General features: G+C 40.6%; 1 protein-coding gene across 5 annotated transcripts in view; it reads right to left on the minus strand.

Moving 5' to 3' along the window:
* The window catches only part of NAALADL2 (N-acetylated alpha-linked acidic dipeptidase like 2), a 1,576,761-nt gene extending 1,561,041 nt beyond the window's left edge, over window positions 1-15,720 (minus strand). For all 5 annotated transcript variants that reach the window (XM_061415500.1, XM_061415503.1, XM_061415502.1 and 2 more), the window contains exon 1: window positions 15,583-15,720. The gene's annotated coding sequence lies outside the window, so the exon portion shown is untranslated. The remainder of the gene's footprint in view (window positions 1-15,582) is intronic.
* Between the last annotated feature and the right edge of the window lie 336 nt (window positions 15,721-16,056).

The following is a 16,056-nucleotide window of genomic DNA, read 5'->3' on the forward strand; positions in this document are numbered from 1 at the left end:
TACATAATACTGGGTTGGTTGGATCCACGGATGTGGTATCATAACAGGAAAGGCCAACTGTAAAGTTAAAAGTGGAATTTCAACTGAGTAGGGCAGGGATGAGGAGAAGGGATATGTGCCCCTAACCCTCAAATTATTTAGGCTCACCTGTACTTTGCTCTCAGAAAATAACACAATAAGTAAACAAGTCTTACATATGTGATCTATGTCACTTGGCTCTTTTTATCCAAACTTCTTCAAATAGGAATAATGTTAAATGTTTCCATTTTTCCCACACTGCTTTTATATATGAACAGAAAAGCCAATCAAACACAAACTGATCTTTGAATTATTTCTCTTCCTGATCCAGGAGGAAAACACATTTAGGGCTTACATGATATGGAGGAAAAAAATCAACACTAGTTTTTTGTATGCTTTATTCTGTATGTTTGATTCCAGATGCTCTGACTCTTAATGCTCTCTAGCGTATCCTCTTATTATGGACAATTATTTATGGATATTATCGGTGGAAGGAAAAGGAATATTATTTGGGGTTTGTTTGTTTTTTTTTTCATTTTGCTTTAGCAGCATGAGTTTATGTTCCTATAAAGTCAGATCATCTGGAAAGCAGTTTTCTTTTCTTTTTTTTAGTCCTAGTAATGCTGCCGGTATCCCACTAACATGTTAAAGCAACTTTCCAAAAAAATTAAATAATTTTTTCACATCACTTCATAATTACAGAGCACATATAACATGCAGGTGGTGTTGGAAACATGAACAAAAGGCAAGACTGCTGTCATTAGGAGCTCTACTGCCACTTTGTAAAGCTTCAGTTGAACCCAGTTTCAAAGGCTGTATCCAAGTGAAGAAACAGTCTTTGAACCTTAGAGTGGTATACTTCACTTGAGGAACCTAAAGCACTTTAACAATCAGCATTTTTAAGTTCCCATTTTGAGGGTAAACACTCAGTGGTTCCCTAACTGGGGTAAGAGTACCAAACGAATCCAGTGCAGACACAAAGAATTCCAAACAAGCATGCTTCCAAGTCACTGTCCACTGCACGTTCTTCCCACGTAAACCTCACTCAGCTCTGACCCTGAGAAAGCCAACTGAGGAAACAATCTTCATTTTCCCAACTTCCCAGTATCCTCAAATCCGCCATCTCCTCCACTTTAAAACACACCTGTCCCTTATCACCTCTCTCATCCCAGACTTCTAGTCCCAAATATCATCCAGTGGTTTTTTACAAGAGGCCTCACTGGGCATTTTCTCCCTATACAGCACTATAGATTCTGGAGGAGCATCTCCTACACTTTTAAGACTTCACATACCCATAAAGCTAAAAAACAAAGCAGAACAAAACAAAAATATACATATATGAGAGGACTGATATAGGGTTATCAATTTTTTATCAATAATGTTTATTAGAAAGAGTAGGACAGATATGGCTACATAATAAACAAGAGTGGAAAAATCCACTGCATCATTAACCCTTATTTTCTCATTTTGGGAAAGACCAGTGGAAATTTCCTAAAAACCAGGGGAAAATATTCTTCTGGACCATCCCTCCTTCCAACCCTTCTCCCCTCACTCTCTTACCTGTTTCCTCAGGTTATCCTCCACCCTGGAAAAATAGTCACTTGGTATTCTATCTTCACAGCCCTCTAAAAGATCAGAGAGGCTTGAAGAAAATACTAAGTAAATTAAGAAGCAATCCTGAGTCTTTTAGTAGCTCCATTACTTGAAAAAAAATAAATAAATAAAGAATAAAAGTGCACTGAAAATGCAAATGCACATTTTAATAAAAAATAGGAAGGCCACTACTTATTACAGGGGGTGTTTGTGTGTGTGTTGTGTGTGTTTTAAACTCCAATATATGAATTTGGATAGTGGGAAAGACCTGGATTATAAGCCAGAACATGAATTTCTAGTCCCGGGTTGATCTCATCTGAGACAGACCAATGTGAATCTGAGCAAGTCATTTACTACTTCTTTATAAATAAAAAGGGCTAAACCAGATGATCTCTTATTAAAGTAACTACATCTCTAAGAATAGGAATAATCTTTCTAGAGAACACAACTAAATAAATGTAAAACAGTGTTAATTTTTATATTCCAACAATTGTGCTTATTACTCCTACTTTAATCAGTCATATATTTCCAAAAAGGATAAGATACGGTTTTTAATGAAGGACACATAGACTGTTCTAACAAAAAGCTGATATTCTAAAAAACTTTTTTTTCAAGTTTACCAACCTCATTTTTCACACTCAACATGTTCAATATCAGAACAAGAAACAAAGAGTGAGCTGAAATAGAGTAGCAAAATAAACTTTTGAAAAAGCAAACCCTAAATATATGTAATAAGCTACTGCTATCTAATATGAGCATCAAACCATCATCTCTCGTCTATGTAATAAAATATAAATCAGAGTCTCAGATAAAAACTTAGTTTTGTGAATTAAAAAAAAAAAAAACACAAGATAAAATAATATCTCACCATGTAATGACTGTTTTATTTTCTCATTCCGCCAAGCACATAAAACCTCTGTGAAAGGCATATCAGGGTATTCTTTTTTTTTTTTTTTTCCTCAGCAAAGAATAGTTTTCAGTGTTTACTGAATTTAACTAAATTGAACTGAATTCTAAGCCCAAATGGCCTACAGTTATCTGTTATCACTATAAAAACCCATGATTTCCCATATCTGTCTACCATCTGTTTCAGACCACATATTCATATTTACTTGGGGGAAATACATGGCCAACCTGAGGTAATTGTTCTATTTTTCTACTTTTCCCCGTACCATGCCTACCATGCAGTGTAACTTGCCATTAAGTGTCTTCCAAAGTTGAGCATGGGCCCTGCTACACTGCTGCTAAGTCGCTTCAGTCGTGTCCGACTCTGTGCGACCCCATAGACAGCAGCCCACCAGGCTCCCCCATCCCTGGGATTCTCCAGGCAAGAACACTGGAGTGGGTTGCCATTTCCTTCTCCAATGCAGGAAAGTGAAAAGTGAAAGTGAAGTAGCTCAGGCGTGTCCGACCCTCAGCGACCCCATGGACTGCAGCCCACCAGGCTCCTCCATCCATGGGATTTTCCAGGCAAGAGTACTGGAGTGGGGTGCCATTGCCTTCTCCGGAGCATGGGCCCAGCAGATGGCATTCCTGAGATCTACATGTGACCCATTTATAAAGTTCAGCTCCAATTTGGTTTTAACCCTCCTCATCCCTATTTAGGTCTACCTGCTTAATACAACTCTTGAACGTCTATTTTTACTCTTAAGCTTCTTGCTTCTTTACTTACAAAGTTCCCCTATCTACTTACATCAAGTATCTTTGGGAACTATCTCAAAACAGACTTTCCTTGTACAACCCTAGGAGTCATCATCCTTCTCATTTCTGCCCTATTCACCAACCCACCCAACCATAGCCTCCCCAACACACACATACATAATGTGTGTGCTATCCTCCTTTGTCATCTTAAAAAGGGGCAAAACCTGGACCTTTATGGCTACTCCCAGACAGCTTCAGGGCTTCCCTTCTGGCTCAGCTGGTAAAGAATCCGCCTGCAATGTGGACGACCTGGGTTTGATCCCTGGGTTGGGAAGAGCTTCTGGAGAAGGGAAAGGCCACTCACTCCAGTATTCTGGCCTGGAGAATTCTGTGGACTGTATAGTCCATGGGGTTGCAGAGTGGGACACAACTGAGAGACTTTCACTTTTCAGTTTTAGGTCAAGAAATCCTCATTTATTAACAGTCTATTTTCTTCTCAGTCTATCAGCTTTGCTTAATCAGTAAAAGGCATTGAAGTGATAAGATGAAGCTCTATCTTCAACCCCTAAACACACCTGACTAGGCAACCTCTATGTGTCTAGCAAGGACCAGGATAGAGGATACTTACCAGTTTATAATTTATCTGGGGAAGAACATCTTCACATGGGGGTGGGGCTACTTGAGAGTAGCTTTGATTTGGGCTGCTATGATACAGCAGATTATAGGGTACTTAGCTTTTGTCATGAAGATAAATTCATTTAATAAATTTAATAAGCACACTCTGAAAAGTGAAAGTGTAGTCACTCAGTCATGTTAGACTCTTTGCAACCCCATGGACTGTAGCCCACCAGGCTTCTCGATCCATGGAATTCTCCAGGCAAGAATACTAGAGTGGGTAGCCACTCCCTTCTCCAGGGAATCTTTCTGACTCAGGAATCAAACCCAGGCAAAATCACATTGCAGGCCAATTCTTTACCATCTGAACCAAAAGCAGATACCACATTCTGGGCACTATAATGATAGATAAATAAGGAGGTAAATAATAAAAAGACACTGTTTTTGTCCATGTGGCAAACAAAGCATGATGGGGGTGGTAGATGAAAATATACTGAAACTGGTGTCAATACTCAATATTCATAGCAGCATTATTTGCAACACCCAGGACATGGGTACAATCTAATGTCCATGGACAAATGAATGGATAAAGAAGTTGTGGTACATATATACAATGGAATATTACTCAGCCATACAAAAGAACAAATTTAAGTCAGTTTTGGTGAAGTAGATGAACCTAGAGCCTATTATACATAGGGAAGGAAGTCAGAAAGAGAAAAACAAGTATCATATATTAATGCATATATATAGAATCTAGAAAAGAGTACTGATGAACCTATTTGGAGGGCAGGAATAGAGATGCAGACATAGAGAACAGCCTGTAGACACAGTGGGGAAGGGGAAGATGGTACAAATTGAGAGAGCAGACTGAAACATATACATTATCATATGTAAAGTAGACAGCCAGTGGGAATTTGTTGTATGATACAGGGAGCTCAACCTGGTGCTCTGTGACAACCTAAAGGGGTGGGATGGGGTGAGAAATGGGAGGGAGGTGACATATGTATAAGTATGGCTTAGTCATGCTGATGTATCGCAGAAACCAACACAGCACTGTAAAGCAATTATCCACCAATGAAAAATAAATAATTTTTTAAAAACTTAAAAAAAAGAAAATGGTGCTAATAAAGGCAGCCATATACACAAGGAATACAGGACCACAGTAGAGGGAGAATGACTGGCTCTGGAGGAAATAGGTGTGGATATTTACAAAAAGAGATATTGCTAGATACGTGAGCACCTGTCATTTAGAGAAAGGAGAAAGGTAGTCCAGGCAGAGTGTCCATATGTGTGCAAAGATGAGAGCACAGAAGGACTACTTATATCACAAAGTAGGTTTAGGATAATGGACAGGACATGAGGATAGAGTCTTTAATGGAGGCCGGATTATACCAGGCTTTGTTCACTAGGATAAGAAGCTTAGCTTCATCCCAAAGGCAGCTGGAATCAAGACTGCTGGGAGAAATATCAATAACCTCAGATATGTAGATGACATCACCCTTACTGCAGAAAGTGAAGAAGAACTAAAGAACCTCTTGATGAAGTGAAAAAGGAGAGTGAAAAAGCTGCCTTAAACTTTCATTCAAAACTCAACATTCAAAAAACTAAGATCATGGCATCCAGCCCCATCACTTCATGGCAAATAACGGAAACAGTGACAGACTTTATTTCCTGGGCTCCAAAATCACTGCAGATGGTGACTGCAGCCATGAAATTAAAAGACGCTTGCTCCTTGGAACAAAAGTTACGACCAACCTAGATTGCATATTCAAAAGCAGAGACATCACTTTATCAACAAAGGTCCATCTAGTCAAAACTATGGTTTTCCCAGTGGTCACATATGGATGTGAGAGTTGGACTATAAAAAAAGATGAGCACTGAAAAATTGATGTTTTTGAACTGTGGTGCTGGAGAAGATTCTTAAGCATCCCTTGGACAGCAAGGAGATCCAACGAGTCCATCCTAAAGGAAATCAGTTCTGAATATTCACTGAAGGACTGATGCTGAATCTGAAACTCCAATACTTTGGCCATCTGATGCAAAGAACTAACTCATTTGAAAAGACCTTGATGCTGGGAAAGATTGAAGGCAGGAGGAGAAGGGGGCGACAGAGGATGAGATGGTTGGATGGCATCACCGACTCAATGGAGATGAGTTTGAGTGAACTCCGGGAGTTGGTGATGGACAGGGAAGGCTGGTGTGCTGCAGCCCATGGGGTAGTGAAGAGTTGCACATGACTGAGCAACTGAACTGAACTGATAAGGACTACAAAGAGATCCAACCAGTCCATTCTAAAGGAAATCAGTCCTGAATATTCACTGAAGGACTGATGCTAAAGATGAAACTTCAACACTTTCATCTGATGCAAAGAACTGACTCACTGAAAAGACCCTGATGCTGGGAAAGATTGAAGGCAGGAGGAGAAAGGGACGACAGAAGATGAGATGGTTGGATGGCATCACCAACTCAATGGACATGAGTTTGAGCAAGCTCCGGGAGTTGGTGATGGACAGGAAAGCCTGGTGTGCTGCAGTCCATGGGGTCACAAAGAGTCGGACATGACTGAGTGACTGAACAGAACTGACTGATAAGAGGGATCTTTGTGGTGATAATTAGTTCTATATCTTGATTGTGGTGTTAACTGCATGAATCTACATATGAAACAAAATGACAGAACTATATACACTAGTTGTACCAATGTCCACTTTCTGGTTTTCAACAGGAAACCAAGGGTCTCTAACAGGGGTTAATTAGGCGACTGGGTTACCTTTGGGAAAATTCTTAGAAGAGGGATAACTCTTTGTGACCCCATGGACTGCAGCACACCAGGCCCTGGAAGACTGCAGTCCACTGAGTCACAAAGAGTCATACACAACTGAGCAAGCGAACTGAACCGAATTGGAGCCTTCCAACATAGCTCAGAGTACCCCAGTTGGAGAATCATCATCTTATTTTACAGCTCCAAGGTGGTGATTTACAGATCATTTAGTCTGGCCTATTCTGAGGTAGACAGGAGACCCTTGGTGATTAGGTTATCTTCGGGAAAATTCTTAGAAGAGAGATAACTGCTAACCTTCTATGATTTCAGCTGTGATTTACTAGAAAAAGGCTTATCCTAGGAACCATGTACCACCTATAGACAGAGCCTCCCTAGGAAATATCACTCACATACTACCTTATCTCAACAAGAAGCAGTAAAAACTTGATGCATTTTCACAAACATACAAACACAAGAATAGGCTCCCTGCGTAATTAGCAGCTGTTTTGCTTGAAAATACCTGGTTTTCAAAATTTTCTGGGAATTTAGCAAGATTAAATTTAGGAAAAGGGTCAAAGACTACAAGTCATTCACAATCAGATTCACATCACTGAAGGTCAGACAAAGGATGCTATTTTATCACATAAACGTAATTTAAAAATCAAACAGACTTCTATAACCAGCAATTTTAAAAAAGTGGTACAGTGCACCACCAACCAGAAGGTGTTTACTTTGGTTTGAGCATTCTCTGAGAGTTCTGAAGCCTAGCAGGGAACATATTTTCAGGTTTGGTTCAGAAAAGCTGAATGGCCCCCTCTGGAAGCTGACTATGCTGTGAGTGCTTCTTAGAACTAGGAGATGCCCCAAGATGTCAAATCACTGGGTAGTCTGTTAAGCTGAAAATAAACAAAAATTTTACATCATTACTATTTACAGAGAGAGTACGATTTGTTTAAAAGTGTTTCTGCTTTGTGTTTCATTTTTCCTTCAGTAAATGTAAAAAGATAAGGAGACCCAAAATATATTTAGGAATATATTGAGATCATTTTATCACCAATAATAATTGGACTCAATACACAAAAGTAAGAGAGCACAGGCTATGCAGAGTTATCAACTTACCAAAAGATAAGGCTAGACCAATATAATAAAGCCCTAAAACTGAAGAAGTTCATGAATAATTTTCTATGTGAAGGCTGTAAATAAGCAAAAACTCATTTGTAATATAGAAAGTATTCATATATGATGTATAAAATGGAAAAGTTAAAGAGTATAGAATTTTCATTATCTGTTTTTAAAGGATTCATAAATTTTTCTAAAGTTTTTCATGACTGAACATATACAACATAAAATATCTGTAATAAACTCCTAGCCAAACTTTGGTAATTAACACTGAGAGCAAATTCCCATTACGAGTAAAACCCAACATTTAAAAAATTGAAACCACATTTATAAGCAAGTAGTAGGGGAAAATTATGCTGAGCTGAACATACAAGGTTTCTATGAAAGATAAATCATCTTTCTTATCGGAACTACTCAGATCAAAATGTCAAAACAATTAAATTACAATTTTGTCTAACATCAATATCCCATGCAACAATGCAAAACAGACAACCCTGATATCAAGCATACTCTTTACTTTTAACTGGCAAACAAATTGAGCAATGAATCAAATGTTGCCAAAGAAAACATGAGGCACACTGCCAGATCAGAGAGGTCAAGGAATTCATCAAGATTCACTTTCTATACAACTGTATGTTTTTGGCTAAGGGAGAAAAATGTCGTCCATTCTCTTATACAAATATGAAAATACACTAACATAGAATAGATAATTTAACTGGTTCCACATCAAATGTGGGGCTTCACAGTGGTGAAGACTGGTGCAGTGGTAAAGAATCTGCCTGCCGATGCAGGAGACAGAGATTTGGATTCGATTCCTGGGTAGTGAAGATGTCCTGGAGTAGGAAATGGCAACCCACTCAAGTATTCTTGTCTGGAAAATTCCATGGACAGAGGAGCCTGGTGGGCTATAGTTCATGGGATCACAGCACAACTGAGCATCTGAGCATGGCTGTATGCACATCAAATGTGACCAGAAATCACACATAAAATGAATCGCATTGATTTTATAGTTTTATGCGGATGCTTCTATTTTTGTGTATACATATCTGTGTATCTGTGTTTGCATAGGTGGACAGAAAAAAAAAAGGAGAGCTTAAATTTTTATGTTTACAGAGCCTAGTTCTTTCACATTGCTATCATATCTATTTCTTTGAATATGCAATGTAAAAAGTTACACCATTATATTTTTGTGCTGTTAAGAAGCCCTCAAACAATCTTAAACTACCTGCTCATTTTTCAGTTAAAACAAATCAAAGGCCAGGGAAGACAAGGACATAAAATCAAGCTGGGAACAGAACTGGGTCTGGAACTCTGGGCCCCTGACTCCTATTCTTTCGTACCAATCAAGTCATATACTAAAAGCATGGACTCCTGAAAACTGGTAAATATTGTCAGAAGAAACAATTATAGGCTCTTGTTGGTATATCACTTTATATTTACTTGCTTTTTAAGGAAAGTGTTCTGCTTTCAGAAATCTACTAAGGCTTCATGAGAAAATGATGATGTACTAGAATTTTCTAACCAGGCATATTTGGATTTCACACACCATTCATCCCTAAAATCCATTCAGGATTAGTCAGTGTCTTAAAGCCTATACATCTATAATTATAATACAGAATTTTACCTAAGTGCAAATCATTGATTTATTTTCATTCTCTGATTGGCTAAAATTTTTCATATATACTTTTCTATGTATCTAAGAGAAACGCAGCGTTATAATTAAGGACATGGGCGCTGTAACAGGACTGCTTGGCCCCACTGTAAACCACGATGTAACTTGGGCAAGTGAACCTACCCACCTGAGGCCTCAGTTTCATTTGTAGAAATGACAGAACCCACCTCATAGGGTTTTGGTGATGATTAAATGAGTAAATACAAACCAAACAACAGTGCTGGCTCTTAGTAAATGCTAAAAAAAAAGTAACAGCTATTATTACTAATTTTTACTCAGCTAACAGAATAACATACTGGAGCTAAAGTAGTATCAGAGATCATGTAGAACAGGAATCAGCAAGGATTTTCTAAAGGCCCACCATAAAAAGTCATACCATCTCTGCCTCAACCACAAAACTCTATAACCTATGACAAATGCAGGCACAGACAATAAACTGGTGGATACAGTTGTGTTCCAGTAAGACTTTACTATTCACGAAAACAGGGAGAAGGCTGCGTTTGACTCAAGGGCCAGTGTTTGCAGCCTCCTGATGCAGAACAACAGCCACACTCTACTGAGAAAGCGAAAAGCAGACAGGTCAATTGAGCAACAGAAAATCAGTTTAGCAAGCCACTGGCAGGTACAGAACTAGAAGCAAGAACTCTACAGTTTACTCAGTTCAGTGTTTTTTCTACCTATCCACATAAGAGAACCTCCAGGAAATGGCTCTATCCCAATCTACAAACAGAAGTTTACTCTCACACAACATATAAGATTGGCAGAAAACGGACAGATTTTGAAAACTGATGAGTACACTGGAGTTCATTATTCTATTTTAATTTTGAGTGTCCAATAATATCCACAGTGAATTTTTTAAAAACTCAACGCACTCAGTTCTCTTCATATGGTATTTATCAATTCTCTCCAGATATTTGTATACATTCTTTTCTTCCTTACTAGAAATTTTAATTTGAAGGCAGAGATCATGTCATTTGCACCTTGGTATCACTATCATTAGGCTTACTCCCTGGTGGTTCACAGGTTAAAGCGTCTGCCTCCAATGCAGGAGACGTGGGTTCGATCCCTGGGTTGGGAAGATCCCCTGGAGAAGGAAATGGCAACCCACTCCAGTATTCTTGCCTGGAGAATCCCATGGACGGAGGAGCCTGGCGGGCTACAGTCCACAGGGTCGCAAAGAGTCGGACACAACTGAGCGACTTCATTTCACTTCACTTCACTTCACTTCATCACTATCTTTTGCCAAGACCTCATACAATACCCTATTTTATAATTATGCTTTAATAAATAAATAATCCCTAAATAACTGAAGGAAAGCCATCTCAAACAAGGTACTATTTCTAACTGCAAAATTCTCTCCATCTTGTCCAATAGCTCGGTATCCATGAGCAATGCTATCAAAACGCTCTTTCCTTACATTCAGTATGTTGCCAATCCAGTCATTTTCAAAATTCAACTGAAATCTATTCCTAGCAAACATCTCTTTCTAGGTCTAATACCACCTCTCCATAAGGTGATTAATCACCAGCAACAACATTGTTCTCTACTAGATTACACTTTGTACTTAAAAAGTAAACTGTTTTATATGATAGTAATATTCTTAAAACATTACTTCAGTTAGCCAGCAGCACTGGAGGTTAAGAGTCAGTATTTTTAGTCTCATCATAGTCTTCCTCAGATTTCATGATATAATCTTGCTTATTTTATTTCCTCCTTCACCTCTACTATTTTATAATCTCAACTTCCTTTCCAAGGCTTCTCCCAAGCAGAACTCAAGGTAGAAATTCTCCCTTTTCTTTCTTCAACAAAACACAACAAAGTTCTTTGCTTTGAGAAATTCTTAGAATCTCCAAGTATTTTCTCATCAAAAATTTGGTCATTTCCCTGACCAAATGCAGAAAAATAGATCATGTTTCCTACAAATTTCTTATGCACTGTCTGCCACTCATCACAATAAGAAGAAAAGGAATCCAACAAGAAAATCTACCCCCCAACACACACATACACACACACACACACACACACACACACACACCTGCATCTGTGTCCACACAGTTTTCCTTCTCTTTTTATGTGTGTGCTCAGTGGTGTCCAACTCTCTGCAACCCCATGGACTGTACCCCACCAGGTTCTTCTGTCCATGGAATTTTCCAGGCAAGAATACTGGCGCAGGATGCCATTTCCTACTCCAGGGGATCTTCCTGACCCAGGAATCAAACTCATGTCTCTTGCGCCTCCTGCACTGGCAGGCCGATTCTTTACTACTGTGCCACCTGGGAAGTCCCTTCCTTCTCTCTTACCACTACAGGTAAATAGCCCATAATCCTAGAAACAGATAACCTCTCCTGTTCCAGCCTCTCAAACATACTTTAGAATACTGCTCCCCTCTCTCTCCTGCATCAACAATTTTCCATCTTTATTGGTTACTTCTCTTAAGCATAACAATATATTAATACTGTTGTTCTGCACATCTTTAAAACTCTTTATATCACATAGCCCTCCAACTAATGATCCATTTCTCTTCCTTCCTTTTCAATAAAAATCTTCAAGGGATATATACCATCACTCTCTTTAACTTCTCTTCTTCTACTCCTTTGTCAAACATTCCAAACAAGCCTCACCACCTATCACTCCATGAAAAATGGTATTATCAAGGTCATCAATGATTTTCTTTACTAAATCAATTCTCAATCCTCATCTTTGACCATCCCCCTACTTCTTCAAACACTTCCTTCATTTGGCTTCCAAATACTCTCCATGATCCGATACTCTCCTGCTCTTCCTCTTACCTAGCATGGAGCTCTTTTTCAGACTCTTCTGCTGGTAGTGCCTCATCTCCTAACGTTGGAGGCCCCCAAGACTCAGTCCCTGGTCCTTTCCAGTTTTCTAATCTCATATATTTTTAATGAAGTTACTCTATCTCTTAGCTTTTAAAATCAGTTGTATAATGAACAATCCTAAATTGTTGGGTTTAGGATTTAGGATTGGATATAGGATGCTAAAGAATCCTAAATGCATATTGTTAGCCTGTTCTTAGGGCTTCCCTGGTGATTCAGACAGTAAGGAATCTGCCCACGATGCGGGACACCCAAGTTCAATCCCTGGTTGGAACGATATCCTGGAGAAGGAAATGGCTACCCACTCCGGTATTCTTCAGACTGCATGCCTGACATACCCCACTTGGATATTTAAAATGCATCCTACCCTTAACAAGTCCAATTTCAAATTATTAATCTTCACCATCATGTCTTTCTCCTGCTATCTTCCCCATGTCAGTAAATGGAAGTTCTACATTTTTGGTTACTTAGGTGATAAAGTTCTCCCTCGTTTCTTTTGCTGGCACACTCCGTATCTAACCTGTCAGTAAATCCTGTGTAATATACTATCAAAGTATATCTAGAATATGAACTTTTCACCATCACTTTTCATACCACCCAAGTCTAAGCCACCATCTTCATCACATGGATTATCATAATTGCCCAACTGGTATCCTGACTTCTGCCCTTGCTTTCCTCTAATCTGTTCTCAAAACGATAGCAAGAGTAATGAAATTAAACAGTTCTCTTAGTACTGATCAAAACACTCCAAAGGCTTCCCACATCACTTCAAGGAAAAGACAAAGTCATTATAATAGCTGATTAGTACTACCTGTCCTCTAACTTTAAGATCACATATCCTACTGTCCTCCTTTCTCTATGCCACTCCACCATGCTGGCTTCTTTGCCAAGACCTGAACACACCAAGATGCTGGACCTCTGCATTTTTCACTCTCTATGCCTGAAAAACTCATGCCCCAAATATCACATGGCTCACTCCCTCACCTGCTTCAAGTTCTACTGAAATGTCACTTACTCCAGGGGCTTTCCCTTGGGCTATTTTAAACGCTATTTTAAACTGCTAAAGACATGCACACACACCTTTCCTTGCTTTAGGTTTTCCATAGCACTTTGTACAGGTATACCTCGTTTTATTGTCCTTCCCTTATTACACTTCACAGGGAGTGCATTGTTTAAAAACTGAAGGTTTGCAGCAACCCTGCATTGTCAGATGATGTTTAGCACTTTTTAGCAACAGGGCATTTTTTAATTAAAGTACATAATTTTTAAAGATGTAATGCTACTGTACACTTACTAGACTGCTGTACAGCATTACATAACTTTTATATGCACTGGAAAACAAAAAAATTTCTGTGATTTCCTTCATTGTAATATTCTCTTCATTGTGATGGTCTGGAATTAAACCTGCAGTATCTCCAAGGAACTCCTATACAGTATCATATTTTTTTATGTATTATACATAACAATAACGTGTCCCTCCACAAGAATGTATATTCCAAGAAAACAGTACTTTATTCCAGTGCCAATAACAATGCTGGGCATATAATAAACATTTGTTGATTAAATGAATAAACAAATATTGTGCTCTCTATGTGAATCTAATATTGCTTTTTGTAAGCTATAATTTTATCATTTCACTCTTGTTGGTCCTATAGTAGTCTATAAAACTCTTTGTATGGTACCAGGAATTCTTTAGATCACCCTTGTGAAGAGGAATTACTTCTATATTCCCCAGAAGTCCTGAGATCTGAGTTACTGCCAATTGCAAAGAAGAAAAGTCTGAGTAGTTTGAGGTGAAAATACTGTTGAAAGATCCCGTCTTTCTATTAAGAATTCTTAAAGGGAAAAAAATAAATAAAATGGGGGAAATCCAACTCAAAGATCAAAGCCTAGTTTAAAACCCAACCCTGTCCTTAATCCCTACCTTCCCCATTCACTTTGTCACTAACCTATAGTAGTGCTCACCATGGCCCCTTCTCCTGGATGTGTAATCTCTGGGGGACAGGAACTGGATCTTTCTCTCCTAACCAGTCACCAACTATCCATGATTGACATTCAAAGATTACTGGGTTGAACTGAATGGAGTGAATACTACAGGAACTCCTGATACAACTGCTTATTTGTCAAGGTGTAGCCCACCAACTCCAGTACTCTTGCCTGGAAAATCCCATGGGCGGAGGAGCCTGGTAGGCTGCAGTCCATGGGGTCGCCAAGAGTCGGACACGACTGAGCGACTTCACTTTCACTTTTCACTTTCATGCATTGGAGAAGGAAATGGCAACCCACTCCAGTGTTCTTGCCTGGAGAATCCCAGGGACGGGGGAGCCTGGTGGGCTGCCGTCTATGGGGTCGCACGGAGTCTGGCACGACTGAAGCGACTAAGCAGCAGCAGCAGCAGCCTACCAAAAGAAGCAACACCACCATCTAGATTACTAAGGGTCAGTTTCAAACAAATTCATCTCCTTTGTTCTGCATGGCCAACTGAGGCAATAGGACACAGCCCAATAACTTAATCACACGTACAAGTCCAGCCAGGATCCAATAGACTGCTCCTCAAATGCACAAGCCATGGTAAGCAAAGCCTTGCTAAGAACAACGGAAAAGAAAAGGATACTGTATGTGTACTTGTTATTCTAACAGTGCGGGGCAAAAGAAGACACCACAGGATGAGATACCCAATAAAGAAGAAAATAATAGTAGTAGTAAGTATGCAGAAGAAGAAAAGACAGGAGAAGGACTAGGGGATGAAGAGGATAGAAGAATGAGACCATGGGGGTACTGTGGTGTAAGAACCAGACACTAGGGTAGAAACCTGCTCAAGCTTCAACATTCTCTCCTCAACTTCCTCCAGCAAGCCCTGGTGCGCGTCCTCCGGAGCGGCATTCAACGGTACCCCTCCAAAAAGCCTTCCCTAAAGCAAGCTGCGCAGCGCCGCCGTCTCTACCTGCGTCCCGCTAGGATGCCCCGGGGGGCCGGGCGTGCGTGCGTGTGTGAACGTGTCGGAAATGGGTGATCCAGAGCCGCGGGGCTCCGGGAGGTGGGCGGGGGCCTCCAGGCGTGTGCCCGAGGGCGGCCAAAGCGAGGTGCCCCGCCGGGCGCCCCTCCAAGTCGCTCTCACCCAGCCGCCGCCCGGGCGCCCCTCTGGCCCGGGACTTGACGCCCCATCGGCGAGCTGGGACCCACGCAGCAGTGCGGCCCGTGCCTCAGCTGCGCCGCTCCGGGCGGGAGGGGAGTAGGGGGAAGGTCCGGACGGCTGGGCCGAGGCCGCGCCGCCTCAGAGCGCCGAGCTACTTGGGGCAAAACTTCGGAAACAGAAGGACTCGGATTACCTGAGCGGCGCGGGCGCGGGCTCGTCTGCGGTACGGCTGCCGGGCGCGGGCCGGGTTTTCAGCAGCCGTAAAGCGGGAGGAGCGCTCGAGCCCTCGCCCCCGAGCGGTGGCCCCGGCGCCTCCGCCGCGAGCGTCAGCCGCTTGGCAAGGAGCGAGCTGGGCTGAGTCATAATAAAAGACACGTTTGCCGAGCGAGGTGGGAAGGGGGCCTCGAGTAGCGGTGTTAAATGGCGACAGGCTCAAAGAGAAAGCTTTTTTTTGTTTCTTTTTAATGGGCTGAACTGGAAAACTTGTCCCATGGTGGGAAAGAGATGAGATTCTGTTATAATTTGCACATCCTTTACAAATATGTATCTAATAAGGCTTTTTAAAGGTTATTCTTTTAAATGCATTGCCTCCAGAGCCAAGTAGCTAGCTGGGTTGAGCGCTGAGCCTTGTCCCTTCCAGCTTTAGGGGTTTATTCTGCAAGTTCCT

This window comes from Bos javanicus, chromosome 1 (assembly GCF_032452875.1).
Source record: "Bos javanicus breed banteng chromosome 1, ARS-OSU_banteng_1.0, whole genome shotgun sequence".
Taxonomy (NCBI): domain Eukaryota; kingdom Metazoa; phylum Chordata; class Mammalia; order Artiodactyla; family Bovidae; genus Bos; species Bos javanicus.